This window comes from Ambystoma mexicanum, chromosome 1q (assembly GCF_040938575.1).
Source record: "Ambystoma mexicanum isolate Mex_15411 chromosome 1q, UKY_AmexF1_1, whole genome shotgun sequence".
Lineage (NCBI taxonomy): Eukaryota > Metazoa > Chordata > Amphibia > Caudata > Ambystomatidae > Ambystoma > Ambystoma mexicanum.
Genome location: NC_090922.1, coordinates 157,766,228 through 157,780,759, shown reverse-complemented (window position 1 = coordinate 157,780,759; position 14,532 = coordinate 157,766,228). Strand labels below are relative to the sequence as shown.

The 14,532-nt window shown below is 41.3% G+C and overlaps 1 pseudogene; it reads left to right on the top strand.

The window, feature by feature from the left end:
• Positions 1 to 14,532, top strand: part of LOC138526003 (galactoside alpha-(1,2)-fucosyltransferase 2-like) — a 203,867-nt pseudogene that overhangs the window by 144,355 nt on the left and 44,980 nt on the right.

Genomic DNA, 14,532 nt, shown 5'->3' with positions numbered 1-14,532 from the left:
AATAAATACGAAGATGCAAGAAGATAGGTCTGCTGCAAATCAAGGGAAAAGTGCCTACTCCGAATGGATGGGCTGAAGGCCTGATTGTGTGTAAAGCACCACACTAACCGGACAACCTGAAGAAATTGTGTGGCATGCAGAGAATAAATGCAAACATCATTGGCCAAAGATTGCAAAGTTGCTGACATGGGACGAGGATAAAGGAGGACCTTTGCAGATAGTACCACTAGCAAATACATCCTTATGTTGCAGAAACAATGGCCCAAGAAAGGGTGGAATGAATCAGCAGTGTGGGCGAATTTTCGATGTATCAGGCATGAAGGATGGAACAGTAGTGATAAAGCACCACTACTGGGCCTGTGGATCCAGAGCATATATGAAGTTACCAAGGACTGGGGAGGGCTGTGTTCCATAGTTTTAATTCATGTTCCAACATTGGTGATTCTGAAGAGTGACTTGAATATTGGAGAGTTTCCCGAAAGCTGAGGATCACATGAGGAAGAGGAGATCAGTTGAAGTTCTTAATCGAACAAAAAGGAAGTATTACTTTTCAGCCAAGTCCATAGAAGCCTTTGATTCTATTCCGTATGAACACAGGTTGTTCAGTCAAACTGCTGCAGTATTCATGACTATCTTCATACCAGGGATCCAGACGATGGCGAATGCAGACAATCAATACTACCACAAAGGGATTCACCGCTATCAAGGAAGACTTGAGAGCCATAAGACTAATGACCCTGCAGAACAGATTTGTTTTCGACATGATCACAGCTATGGATAGAGGTGTTATTGCCAAAATCGGAGAAACATGTAGCACATTCACACCTACTTGCATGATGAGAATGGGACATTGACAGAGGCCATAACGATGTTGACGAACTTGCACATCAAGATGGAAGATGAAACAGAAAATATTGCAGATGAAGGCTGGTTTGCATCGATCTTCTCATGGGTCCCACAATGGATGGCGAATATGTTCAAGTTTCTTGGAGCACTATTGGTGATGATCATGTTCGGATTCTGTGTGATCAGAATAATGATCACGCATGGCAAGAAGATGGCAAAGAAAACAGTAGGAATGAATATCATGATCGATGTTGAGTCTGGGATTGGACCCAAAGAGCTGACGGAGGAAGAAATCAGAAAATATATAGAAGCAAGTATTCTAGCACCTGAGGGAATGAAGTTCCTGTAGCCAAGAAAACACAAGAAGTGAGTGGGAAGATGGATCTACTGCAGTCCGAATGGACAAGGAGAATGTAGTCACATGACCTGGAGTGTTGATGACCATGTAAAATCAGCAGGATCTCTGAAAGGAGTTATGAAGATGTTGACTCCAAAGAAGCACTTTTTCAGACAAGGGTGTCTGGATGTGAAGACTGATGGGAGAGTGGTCGATGAATCAACGTGAGCGGGGAGTATAGAGGAGGAGCCAAATGCCTCTATCAGACATCCCACCCCTATTTTGCCTATATGATGGAAGCCAGAAATTGTGACATGTACAATGCCGATAATGGTACTTATCCCATGAAGAATCCTCGAAACCAGGTATCCATTAAGAAAGCCCTACATGATGTACTCGCAGAGAAATGACAGTCTCTTAGGAGGTCCCTGAAGAAGTGTTCAAGGCTGTTGAATCGGAGGCGGCTGAGTTCAGTGCAAGCTTCAGTGTGGCTTGATTCTTTCTACTGTTCACGCTCGTGTATCATGTGAGCCGAGCAAGGTTTCTTTCTCTAGCCGGGCAAGGATTTCGGAAGCTGCACACACTGCACGACACAGCATGACATGGCACAGCTTCCCCCCACCCCCGGCTCCCTGGCTACCTGCCTAGCCCCCCGACTGATGCAGCTTCCAGTGGCCACAGCTTAGAGGAGAGCGGAAAGCCATTCGGAACCGCTGGTGGAACATTGGGAACATTGGAAAACTCGGCAGCATTGGTTTCCGTAGCTCGGCGCACACGGTGACCTGTGACTAGGTGCAGCGCTCGGAGCGCGGAGGCCGTCTGCAGTCTACAGTCCAGCCTGCAGTCTACCGTGTGAAGCTAAACACTGTTGGTAAACACTGTTGTCTCATTGTCTTGCTGCTTGCTGTTTTTCGCCAGCAGGTAACGTTTAGAACGCTGCTATGATGCCCACAGCCTACAGCCGCTCCTGCGGAGTGTGGGTGGGTGGGACTAGCAGTGATTACCGGACAGAAAAACCGGATAGAAACTCTCTTTTCTTTTTAGAAAATTTTATTTTTGCCTCATACGTACTATTTTGTAAATTGGTTGATTAAGTAGTTGGCTGACAAGCTCATCTAAGCTACTGCAGCTCTCATCGGTCACCTAGAGCTTTTCAGAGCTACTATTTGGAGTAGGGTGGGTTTGGCAAAAGTCTGGTTGAGGCCCAGCTGTTTAAAGGGCAAAAATTCAGATTTTTTGCTGTTTGGTTACTTAGCTAATTGCTGCTCTACTGCTGGCCACGGGGGTTACTAAGCCCAGCTGTAGTCCGGAGTAGTTCATCCTCCAGATGGATGGATCGGACAAATAAATAAGCAAACAAGCTATAAATTACCTACACAATAATATACTCTAAGCTAATCTGCTTTTTATATTGATCATCAAGAAAAACCCTATTTAATTCTGATTTTGGCCACAATATTCCTTGGGGATTGTGGGTCGCAATTATATTTTGCGTCCTTTGACCAGAGGATCTTACACCTGAAAGAGACGACGCAAAAAAAAATTAGACCTACTAGAGAATACAACAGATAACACACAAGACTGGGTGTGTAATATTGTAACTGTTATCGCAGGAAACCAAGTAATAGAAGAACTCTCTGCAACTCGACTGGTTTTTGGGGACAAAGACTGCTGCAGCTCGGTATTGATATCATTTGAGAAGATTCAAACATGAAGCTGCACAGTAAAGCTCTACAAGATGATTATAGAGGCCCTGAATGGGACGGTTCCTATAACTAGGAACTAGGAATCCAAGAAATAGAACCAACACCACACAGTGCTCCCATTCCAAGTTTGGCAACAGCCAACACTATTACAGTGCAGGTGCATGCGGGACATATAGGGTGCTTGACAACTACTAGTACCCCATCTGATATTGCACATTCTTGGAAGCGTGGGTTGGAATATACTACCACGACTAATAAAATCCAAAGGAAAATTGAGGAACACTTTGGGGAAAAAAAGGAAGCCAAAGTGAGAATGACACTCACTCCAAAAATACAATCACTATAGATAATGAAGATAGGGAGTCTTCGTCCAGAAAAACAGTTTCCCCTTCAGTCATTACGCAAGAAATTAACTCAATTGGAAATGAGATAATAACTGACTCATTCAGGGAAGGAGATGAAGAGGGGATAATCTTGCTGGAAAAAATACTGGCAAAGAAGCATTGGATTCACCTATGGAAGCAGAGCAAGATCGCAGGAACTCAGTTGAAGAAGGGGCTGCGAAGCAATCAAACTCTGCTACTTTAGCAGCTCTGAACTTTGTACTAAACTCCTTGGTAACTGTCTTTGACCAACTGAAATCTGATGTACAATTACAAGCTGGAACTCTTTTGGAGGTTACCAGAGAAACAGCCTGTATAGAACCAGCTATAGTGGGGCTGACTTCAACAATCAACACAATAATTATACCCTCACTGAAAGAGCAGAGGGTAGAGCTTGCAAAACAAGGTCTAGACCTATCAGCCATCGAAAGAACTCTGGCAAAAAAACAAAGAGGATGAAGAAAAGAAAGATAGCTTATTGTTAGATATATTATCCTTATTGAAGGATGATATAGTAATGAAGAACAGAGATCTAGCAGGTGCAAAAAATATAGATGAAGGATCTGACTGCTTTGCCGATACCCCACTTTCGGAATCCATTTTAGAAGAATTCAGAAGACTTGCGCATGTCATAGGAGAAGAAGAGGATGGAGTAACTAAGTCCCCCATAACAAAACAAGGGGCTTCATCAGAAAATAGGAATGAAAAATCCCCTGACTGGGTTGAAGCTGGCAAACAAAGATCTAAGGGAAGAAGGAAAGCAAAAAAAGAGAGGAAAAGAGAATAAGTACAATGGCATTTGAAGTTACACTCCGAAGACAAAAAAAAGGGCCATCGGTAAAAATAAAAGGGCCTAATTTGACGAGTGATGAACACATAAAAAGTAGGGAGAAGACAATTATAATTCAGGAAGAAACAACAGAGGACGAGAATAGTGTTAAAACTCTGGGTACAGTGAACAGAAGATGGGAAAAATCTATGGGAAAAAGTGGAAAGGCCTTGACAGATACATAGGAAAAAAAACAAAGGGGGAGAAGAGGTCTCAGATTTAAGAAATAAAAAAAGGAATCCAGGTTACATAAATAAAACGAAACCCAATGTGGGCCTGCAGACAGATCCCACAAATATTCCACAGGGCATAGACACAGGGGCCAAGAGATAGACAAAACTCCCAGAGATTATAAAAGAAATGAGGGAGAGCCATGGCATTAAAAGATGACCTCCATGGGCCCCAATATTCTTGGGGAAAGGAAATACAAACTTATTGAAAAAAACACTGCTGTTACAGCAGAACCACTTATAAAAATAGCACCAATATAAGTCCCCCTATGGTGATCGAAGTAAAAAATGGTCAAGGGAAGAAGAAGGAAATAGAAGATAATCAAAAGGAGAAAGAAAGAGAATGTCCAAACGCAGGTTCGCTTAGATCGTGAAACAAAATTCCACAGCATACTTCACTCTGTAGGGGGGCCATTCTGGGCTACTTTAATAAAGTCCCGAACCTCTTTCTTTTTGGATTGGGAGACATGGAATATGTAAAATTCCCAAGTAGAAGTAATACGAAATTGGTAGAGGTGGGGTTTGCTTGACTAAAAGCATGGAAAGTGTGGAAAGCGATAAGAAGTAATAAAAAAAGAACTAGAAATAGTTAATCTGCAAATCCTGGAAACACCCCCGATGGAAACAATATGAGAAAAAGAAAGAGGGAGTTCTGTTTCTGTTTCTGAAGAGCAAAACCCAAGAACGACGGACCTTCTAAACCAGAAGGTTTGTGCGAGTACTCAGGAGAAAAATGGAGATGCAAAAGCCAATACGCTAGCAGCACTCCCAGAGATTCTTACACAGGTACTTCAAAGACTGGGACTGGGCCAACAAAACCTTTAGGCAAGGTGTATTAAACATCACAAGCTGGAACACCTGTGGACCAAATTCCTTTACAGCAAGCAGTAGAAAGAAAGCTCTCTTTTCCAATTCTGATGTCAGTTTACTTCAAGAGACCTTGCACACGCATCCAATAGAAATTGAGGGCTTTACAATATTTACTGTGCCAGCAACCCAAAAATTAAAAGGTCGACCATCTGGAGGGCTACTGCTTGGTGTTAATAACTCCCTGAGTAAAGTGGTCACGCTTATACACAAAGAACGGGATGGTATTCTGGCATGTAAAATAAGGGTGCAAACATCAGAGGGATATATATACCTCATAATAATAATAATACTAATACTAATAATAATAATAATAATAATAATAATAATAATAATAATAATAATAACAATATAGTATTGGAACCAAGCTCGTATTAGCCTACAAAATGTTCATACGTTGCTTACCTCAGTACTGGAAAAGATCGCATTATACCATGGAGAGGCCAGTGTGATCTTTGGAGGTGACCTGAATGCCCAATGCCTAGCAACACAGGACCCTAAGAATAACCAAAAATGGGCCTAAAAATCAAAGGTGGGAACGCATTGGGTAAACTACTTAAACTCATGGGGGCTTCACATGCTAAATGGCTCGGTTCAGGGAGACAATCCGTCAAGACCAACATGGCAGCGAGGCAATTCCTTCTCCACGATGGACTACTTTTTATTTTCAGTAGAGCTACAAGTGAAGGAAATTGTTTTGGAGATCATATGGGGAGAAGGGAGTGATCAGGCTCGCATAAAAGCTAATGTCCAAAACATCAACAAAAAGATCAGAAGAAGTATGCCCATGATTTACTGGTGAATAAAATCAAAGTAACACTGGTCAAGTACAAGAGAGAGAGGAAAAAGCTAAATGACAAACTGAACCACATCTCCCTGAAAGACCAAAAGTAAAATGGCAGGCCTGAATGCTTCAAGTCCTTTATTTTGTCTGTACATCCACCAATTCCAGGAGCACCGAAAAATATAAATTATCACCAACACTCATTTGACGAAGAAACGTGGCAACGGAAAAAAATCCTAAGGAGGGAATTCAGACATGTGAAGAAAAACACCATAAATCAAATAGAGCAACGAAGAGAACTGCAAAAACTCAAAAGATATTATAAGCAATGGTCAAGAGCAAGAAAAGCACTGAGAATCGAACAAGATAATGAACAGATGCTTTCAGCCCTCTGTGAAAATAGCACACAGAACTTTTGGTCAATTATAAACAAAGTGGGGAAGAAAACACATGTAAATAATATTCAATGTAATTTGGTAAATGAAAAGAGCTGGACAGAATATCTAACAAAGAATTTCAAAAACACATCAGATTTAAAAGTCGGGGAGCAGGAAACTGCACAATGGGAACTCAAATACGACACAAATTTAATATAATAGAAGAACTTATATTGAGCGCCTCATCATCAAAGGCAGCGGGTCCAAATTGACTCACCTACCAGGTCCTAAAATCAATGTGAAAACATAGGCAAACCTCCTCTACAACCTCTTTAATGAGATAATAATGTCAAAAAGACTTCTGGCGTCCTGGAAACAAGCAGTTGTTATACCATTCTTCAAGGGGGCGATAGATCTCAACCAGAGAATTATACAACAATCGCCCTCCTCGACATCTAAAGCAAAATATTCATGCAAATCCTTTTGTGAGAATTAGAGGATTGAGCTAAAACATCAAATGTCCTGTCCAAATGCCAAACAGGGTTTAGACGTGGCATGTCTACAACACTAAATGGTTTAACGCTGAAGCTGCTAGCAGAACACTCCAAAGAACATGGGGAGTGCCCGATATATGGAGCCTGGATAGATTTTTCAAAGGCCTTCGATCTCAAATTGAGGGAGTGCGGATTACCGAGAAGTCTGTTGTCAATACTGATTGAGGTACATAAGGACACTTCGTTGATGGTAAGACTGGATGAGGGTGGTCATCTTACCGACTCAATTAGTATTGAACAAGGTGTGAGACAAGGATGTTTGGGAGCGCCATTCTTATTTAATTTGTATCTTTCGGATCTGCAATCCTGGACAATGGCGAGCCCAAAATTAGATTCCACCAAAATGTTTTGGCTCGCCTATGCAGACGACATAGTTCTATTTGACAGACAGCAATAGGACTACAACATCTACTGAATGGCCTAAGTGCATACACCAAAATGAATGGACTCCAAATAAATCCCAAGAAATCTAAAATCTTAGTGATGAAACATCCGGCAAAGTATATTAACTATGGAAATTGGTTCTTCGAAGGAGAGCCAATTCGGAGAAGAGAAGAGCTAGTATATCTGGGCTATATGATATTCTCAAGACCTTCAGCTATCAAAGTGGAAACAGAAATGAGACAGAAGGTTTAGAAAGCGGTGTCACAAATGAAAAAAATCTCCTATGACCTCTGTACATTTTCAATTCTTCCGCTAGTTAAGTTTTATGCTGCAAAAATAATACTGGTGATTCTGTATGGGTTGGAGGCACAACCGACTTTGTGGAAAATTGATTGGCAAAAAATGGAAGGCCAGCTTTGGAAAAGATTGTTGGGATTGCCAAACTGCCTTCCTATGTCTGTCTTAATGTTTGAACTCGGCTTAAAATCACTAAAGTAACAAGTGGGATGGAAACTGCTCTCACTATACAGGCTGATAATAATCCCCCAAAAAAACTCACTTTACGAGGACGTAAAAATGCAGCTCCAATTGGACAGATCCAAGATTCTTCGACAGCTGGAAAAAACAGTTCTGGGCACCTTGGCTGAAGCTGATTCAACACTGGAAACTTTGAAAGAAAACCCTCTGAAGGCAAAGAAAGAAACAGAAATAATGGACTCGATGAAAACAGGGACAGAAATGCAGCTCGCAAAACCAAAGAATGGCTTTCTTACTGCAGGGAGAATTGCCAAAGTACTTACGAAGACATCCTGATCGTGATTCCAGAAACATATTCTTGAGAACACAACTAAACTTAATTAATGCGGGAGAAATCCTAAGCATTAGAGATCAAGAACACAAAGCTATCACTCTCTGTAAAACGTGCACAGATATAAGAAAACAAAATATGCAACATCTGCTTCTACACTGCGCAGGAACGTGGGAAACTAGTGTAATTTATTTTTCAAGGTTTGTAGATAGAGTTGCATGTTTGTGTTCAGAAAACTTTTGGAATATCTTAATTTCAGGGTATACTATTGCATTAACATTTGCAGTAGGACAAGTCCTAACAAAGATTGGACTGCTTTCCATGGAGACTAATGAAAATGAGGACAGAAATCATAAAGAGGCATATGAGAAAGTGGGGGTGAGGAAAGAAAAAAAACGGGCGTGTTTTCCTCCTCTTCCCTTCTCTTGACTCAGAAACCTGGATCTGGAAAAAACAGGAAATCTTTATTAGGACTTGATGGACAAAAATAGAACATGTGATAAGGACACACAATTAAGCTCAAAAGCTAAATTTCTGTCTTTCTTTATTTCTAGAGGGCTTGAAATGCATGATGTCATATATTTTAATAACAAGATGTTACATTGTTTTATATGTGTTTTTTTTGTAAAGGTCTAATATGATCAAAACAAATTTAAAAAAAAATTAAAAAAGAAGTGTGAAGTGACAAAGGCAAGAGACTGGTGACATCACATGAAGCAGAGGTGACACACCAAGTAGAAATGCCAACGAAGAATGTATATAGACATTATAGAATCTGATAACGAAGTAAAGAATTGAGCAACATTTCATGTGCAGGAATGAAGATTGTACCTCAGAAGAGCACTGAAGAAAATGCAAATCACTTTATAATTGTACAGATGGTCCAACGCAAGTAGACTAAGTAATCATGAAGGCTGTCTATATGTAGTGATAAGACTGCAGGTGGTGCACCCTTCTGTGGTCTAAATTAAAGAAGCAAGGATGTCTGCCTGCCTAACTTAATATGTTGATAGCTCTATATTATGAAGTAAGATTGAAAGTGAGGTTGGATGCCATTAGGAATTCCTCAGGCTGGCTAAAGAGTGAGAGGGGCCTGAGTCAAAGATGGGTCTCTTGGACCCTTTCCTTTTCAATGCTTATTTAGCCGACCTGGGGTCATCCCTGCAAGGTGTGAACACTCACCCACCTATATTAGGAAATGTATTTGTCCCCTATCTTTTCAATGTGGATGGTTTCGTTTTATTTGATTGCACAAGTCGGTCTCCAGATAGCTTTGCTATCATTTGATCAATACTTAGGTGTGGATTTGGAAACTAGTGAAACAAAGTATAACATTCTTGTCTTAAATAAAACAAGAAAGAAGGAAATTAAGAACTTACAATGGTTGATTAACTAGCACAAATTAGAGCAAGTGCAATCTTTTATATACCTTGGAATCCTTATTTGCAGTAATAACAAACTTTATAAACAATTCTCAGTGACTGAGACTGCAGTTATACCTTGGTTATCACAGTCAAGGCAACTTGACAAGAAATGTGGACATTTTTCTCTCCAACCACTATTAGAATTTTATCGGCAAAAGGTTATCCCTCGGGTAATCCATGCTGCTGAGATGGGTATTAATGAGGGACTTTGGTCCTAATTTGAGGGTAAGATCTTGCGAAAGGTGCTCTCCCTGCCACAGGGCACTACAGTGGCAGCTATAAGACATATATTAGGTATCATCTAGGTTCAGGCGATGATCGTTTGGAGAAGTCTGCAATTATACAAAAGCTTATTGGTTCCACTGGCTAGCTCCATGTATGTAGAGTTACAACGTGTACTATTTCTAGGTACTTGTAAATCTCTTTCACTATGGGAAGAAAACGGTATTAAGATCATGGCACGCAGAGATATAACAGAGGAAATGCTTTCACAAAGACCAAATACAGCTAAGAAGCGCATATATGAAGTGGATTGGACAGAGAATAGGATTCTGGTATCCACCAACAGAGTCTTTGAGCATTTCACCTATGATATAAGACTATTTGGCTCTATGAATGTAATATTGCAAAAATACCCCTCCACAAAATATATGCAAGCTTGGCTTTATTTGAAGTTGAATTTGTTTGCAACATTTGAAGTGAGGGGTGTGCGAGAATGTATTCCCCTGGTCTCAGAGATTGTGTCGGCTCTGCTCTAGTGAAGTAGAAACCTTATATTGTTAGGGAGAATTTTCATTTCTGTGCTACTTCCCTTCACCCTTAGAGGCACGAGCTGTTTTGCTGGACTTAGGACTTTTTAATTTTAACTCTGCAGTGCGTGAGACCCTTTTCTCACTCTCTCATGTGTTGCTACCTGATCTGGATTTTGTGTTCTTGCTATTTTTGGAGTCTGAAATTGACTTTACGTGCCTTTTCTCCTTGTGGGTCCAGTACACATCTTATGTGGAGTGCTGGGGGGTTACTTAGAAGCCCCTTATAATACATTCTCCTGTAAATTTTCTATGTTACCCTCACTACTTTACATTTATGGTGGCAGTGATTTCCTTTTTCCTACCATTGCGCTTTTCTATTGCAGGCTGAACACTCAGCTGCAGTACAGCACCCATGGGTGACCATTTGGTCAAAACCGCCTGTGTCTTCTTTCTTCACTATTTTCTTTTTTGTGAGGTCTGTCATGGGTTTTACTCTGTGCGTTGAGACAGGTTTGAGCCCTTTGTTTGTTCTTCATTTGGCAGGCTTCAGCCCTGAAGCCCACCCAAGGCTCCAGTGTGTCTGAAAGTACAGGATGTGAGGGGGGGTCCCGAAACTCCCCTGCCCATTGTCTCTAGGAATTCCTCAATGAAACTAGTCCTGATTGACCAGCTGAATGTCCTGGAGGACAGCCACCCTGCTGTGTGATTGACAACCTAGGCTGTGCATGAATGGGAGGAACCTGCTTAAAAGGAGAGGGTTGTGGGACTACAGGCAGAGTCGACCACTGGGAGAATCACCCAATGAAGAAACTATGAACAAAGCTTCCTACAACCTCCTGGACAACCTCCTGCACCTTTGAAGAACCTAGTGAAGGCCTGATGCTGTGCCGTCCTCCTTTTTCATCTTGACAGAGAAGCTGCGGACAGAACTATTTCTCCCCTTGGGTCAGGGGGACTAACTAACCCAGAGACAAACTCCACTGGACCACCATCCCCGACTTGCTGTGCCTCTGCATTGCTGCAGGAGGCCAATGCCTGCGGTTGAGTGTTCATAGTCGAGTACAACGCCTGCCTTGAAACGAATCCAGATAGAAGCTCCAGGAGCCTCCTAAGAACTCTCCAGAAGCAGGACCTCCATATCCAGAGTGCCATCACCAGAGTGCAGGCCTGAGGGAGTGAAAGAAGTCCAACCGGTGTCGGCTGTTCCGCATCAGTGCTGTTTGCTAAGCGGTGAAACCGCAAAGTGCTGCTGAACCAAAAAGATCTGGTATCTGCCAACGAACTCCCGAGTACTGCCGCAGGAGCCCTGCAGACGTCCTCCCTCTTGTCCCCACGACTGAGGCTCAGGAACCAGGGTCTGCATTGCTGTAGCAAGACGGAATCCAGCTGAACAACTCTTTTTCTAACTAGAGGTACTATTGAGGCTTGGGGTACTTACCTTATTGCCTTTAGCCGTGCTTTTCTCACTTGAGAATTGCATTGGCTTACCCTTTCCAAGTTGATTTTAACTCCCTTCTCACAAGCATTACAGCTTGTGACCCTCCAAGTGATTTTTCTGAACTCTCTAACTTTGTGCAAGACTTTTATCCAAGAAGTATCTGAGATCCATAGACTGTGTTCCAAATGTCTTTGGCTTTCCTGGCTCCCTAATGGCACTCTTCTAAATCCATTGACTTTGATACTGTCCCTCATAGCTGGTAGCTTGTGGTATACTGGTACTGCTGGGAAAGGCTTATCCAGACTTCATTGGAGGATTCAGTTGTCCTCACAATTGTTGAGAAATTGATCTAACCTTTTACTTCACTAACCCTTTCCTTTCTGCAACTCAGAATCTACAAAAGTATATTGGTGTGATATATAAATGAAAATACTATCCTTGTGATTTAAGTCACCTCAGGGTGTAAGAGGAGTGTATGAAGCATATACAAAGATTATCCACTAAGCTTTATTTTGACACTGAAAAGTAATTTCAAAGTATATTTGAATTGTTACAACAAATTTCCTTTTTTTAAAATGCTTATTTAAAACTGGCATTAAATGAATAAATAACTGTTTATAACTGAAACCTTGAATGTAAGTGTTACTTGGTTACTTTAATTTCGAATTTCAATTGTACAGATCTGCAGCTCAAATTTGCCCCTCTTGAGATAGGCCTGGCTGCTCAGTCACACAACCAATTTGTCTAGTACAGACCTATACCAAAAGGTGGGTTACCTAATACCAAGCAGATAAGAGTTGTGTAGTCTCACACAGTGTGACTGCACCAATGCTTACATAACAATGGGGGCGACTATAGAACGTGAATGTTTTGCTATTGTGTGGTCAATGAAGAAGTTTAGGCCATACTTGTATGGTTCTCCTTTCATTATTCAGACTGACCACCAACCCTTGAGATGGTTAATGCAGATGAAGGACGAAAATCCAAAATTGTTAAGGTGGTCAATCAGCCTCCAGGGGTTTGATTTCACTATAGAACATAGGTCAGGGTATAATCACAAAAATGATGATGGTCTCTCCAGAAAGTAAGACCGAATGTAAGAAGAGATTCATCCAGGAGTGGATTACATCCTCGTGTCCCTTAGTCTGGGGGGACGAGCGTTAGGGAGAATTTTCATTTCTGTGTTAATTCCTTTCAACATTAGAGATCCCCAGCTCTTTTGCTAGACTTGGACTTTTTCATTTTAACCCTGGAGTCAGTGAGACATTTTTCTCACTCTCTCATGTGTTATATTACCTGATTTGGATTTTGTGTTCTCACTGTTTTTGGAGTATGACAAATTCAACAGGCATCTACTTTTTGTATGGTGAAATTGACTTTACTTATCTTTTCTCTTTGTGGGTCCAGCACACACCATATTATGTGGAGTGATGGGGGGGTAACTTAGTAACCCCTTATCCTACATTCACATGAAACATTTGTATGTTGCCCTCACTACTTTAAATGGCTGGTGGCAGTGGTTTACTTTTTCCTACCATTGTGCTTTTCTACTGCAGGCTGAACCCTCAGCTGCCGTACAGCACCAATAAGTGACCATTTTGTCAAAATTGTCCTTATTTATTTATTTATTTATTTAACTTATTTATTTATTTATTACATTTGTCATACGCCCAGACCTTGAGGTATCACGGCGTAGTTACAGACAAAATCAAATACAATATTAGTGTTGATCAATGCAATAGGACAATACAGATTTGGCTACATTTGGTTACGATTCTACATTATATACACTTGTGTACATTTATATGCATTGAAGATGCAGAGTTGGTCTGGGATGCAAGTATCTGGGATCAACTAGAACTGCTTGAATAACCACGTTCTGAGCAATTTTTTTAATTGTGGGAAGGACGTTTCATTCTTATGTTGATGGGAAGGGCGTTCCAGTGCTTAGAAGCGAGTACTTTGAATCTACTGCCCACTGCCTTTTCTCTTTTGTATCGTGGGATTTCAAGGTTTTCACTGTTATTAGATCTAAGGAGTCTGGTCTGTGTTTTCTTGGTGACTGTGTTGAGGAGGTATTTGGGAGCTTTGTTGGCGATGCATTTATGGGTGATGCTAAGGGCTTTAAAGAGTATTCTGGCTTTAAATGGAAGCCAGTGATTTAGTCTCCTGATGTTGGAGATATGCTCTGATTTTTTTATGCCTAGTGCAGCTCGGAGGTCTTTATTCTGCATGAGTTGGAGTTTGGATAGGTTGGTGTTGGAAGTGCCTAGGAAAAGGATGTTACAATAGTCGAGCTTTGATAGTATGATGCTCTTGCTAGTGTAATGCAGTTTTCTGGTGTGAGGAATTTACGACTAAGAGAGATACGTTTGGCTGTGTAGGAGGTAGCGGAGGCTAGGGTGTTTACTTGCTTAGACATGGTGAGTGTCGCGTCAAGATAGACCCCCGAGTGTCTTAACTTGTTTTAGTACTGGGATTGTGGTGCCGTCAATGATAAAGGATGGGTAAACAGGCTGAAGGGAAGCGATTTTGGACGATGATCCAAGTATGAGTAGCTCTGTTTTGTCATCATTGAGACATAGGCTATTGTTGGGCCTCCAGTTTTGGATTATTGAGTAGATTTTATTGATAAGCAGAGTCTTGCTCATGGTTGCCTGTTAGTGGGATGAGGATCTGGGTGTCATCTGCAAAATTGGTGTAGATGACACCCATAGCATCCAGTGCTGCGAAAAGCAACTTGGTGTAGGTGTTGTACACGGCAGGGGATAGGCAAGAACCTTGATAGATGCCTATTGGGACAGGTATAGGAT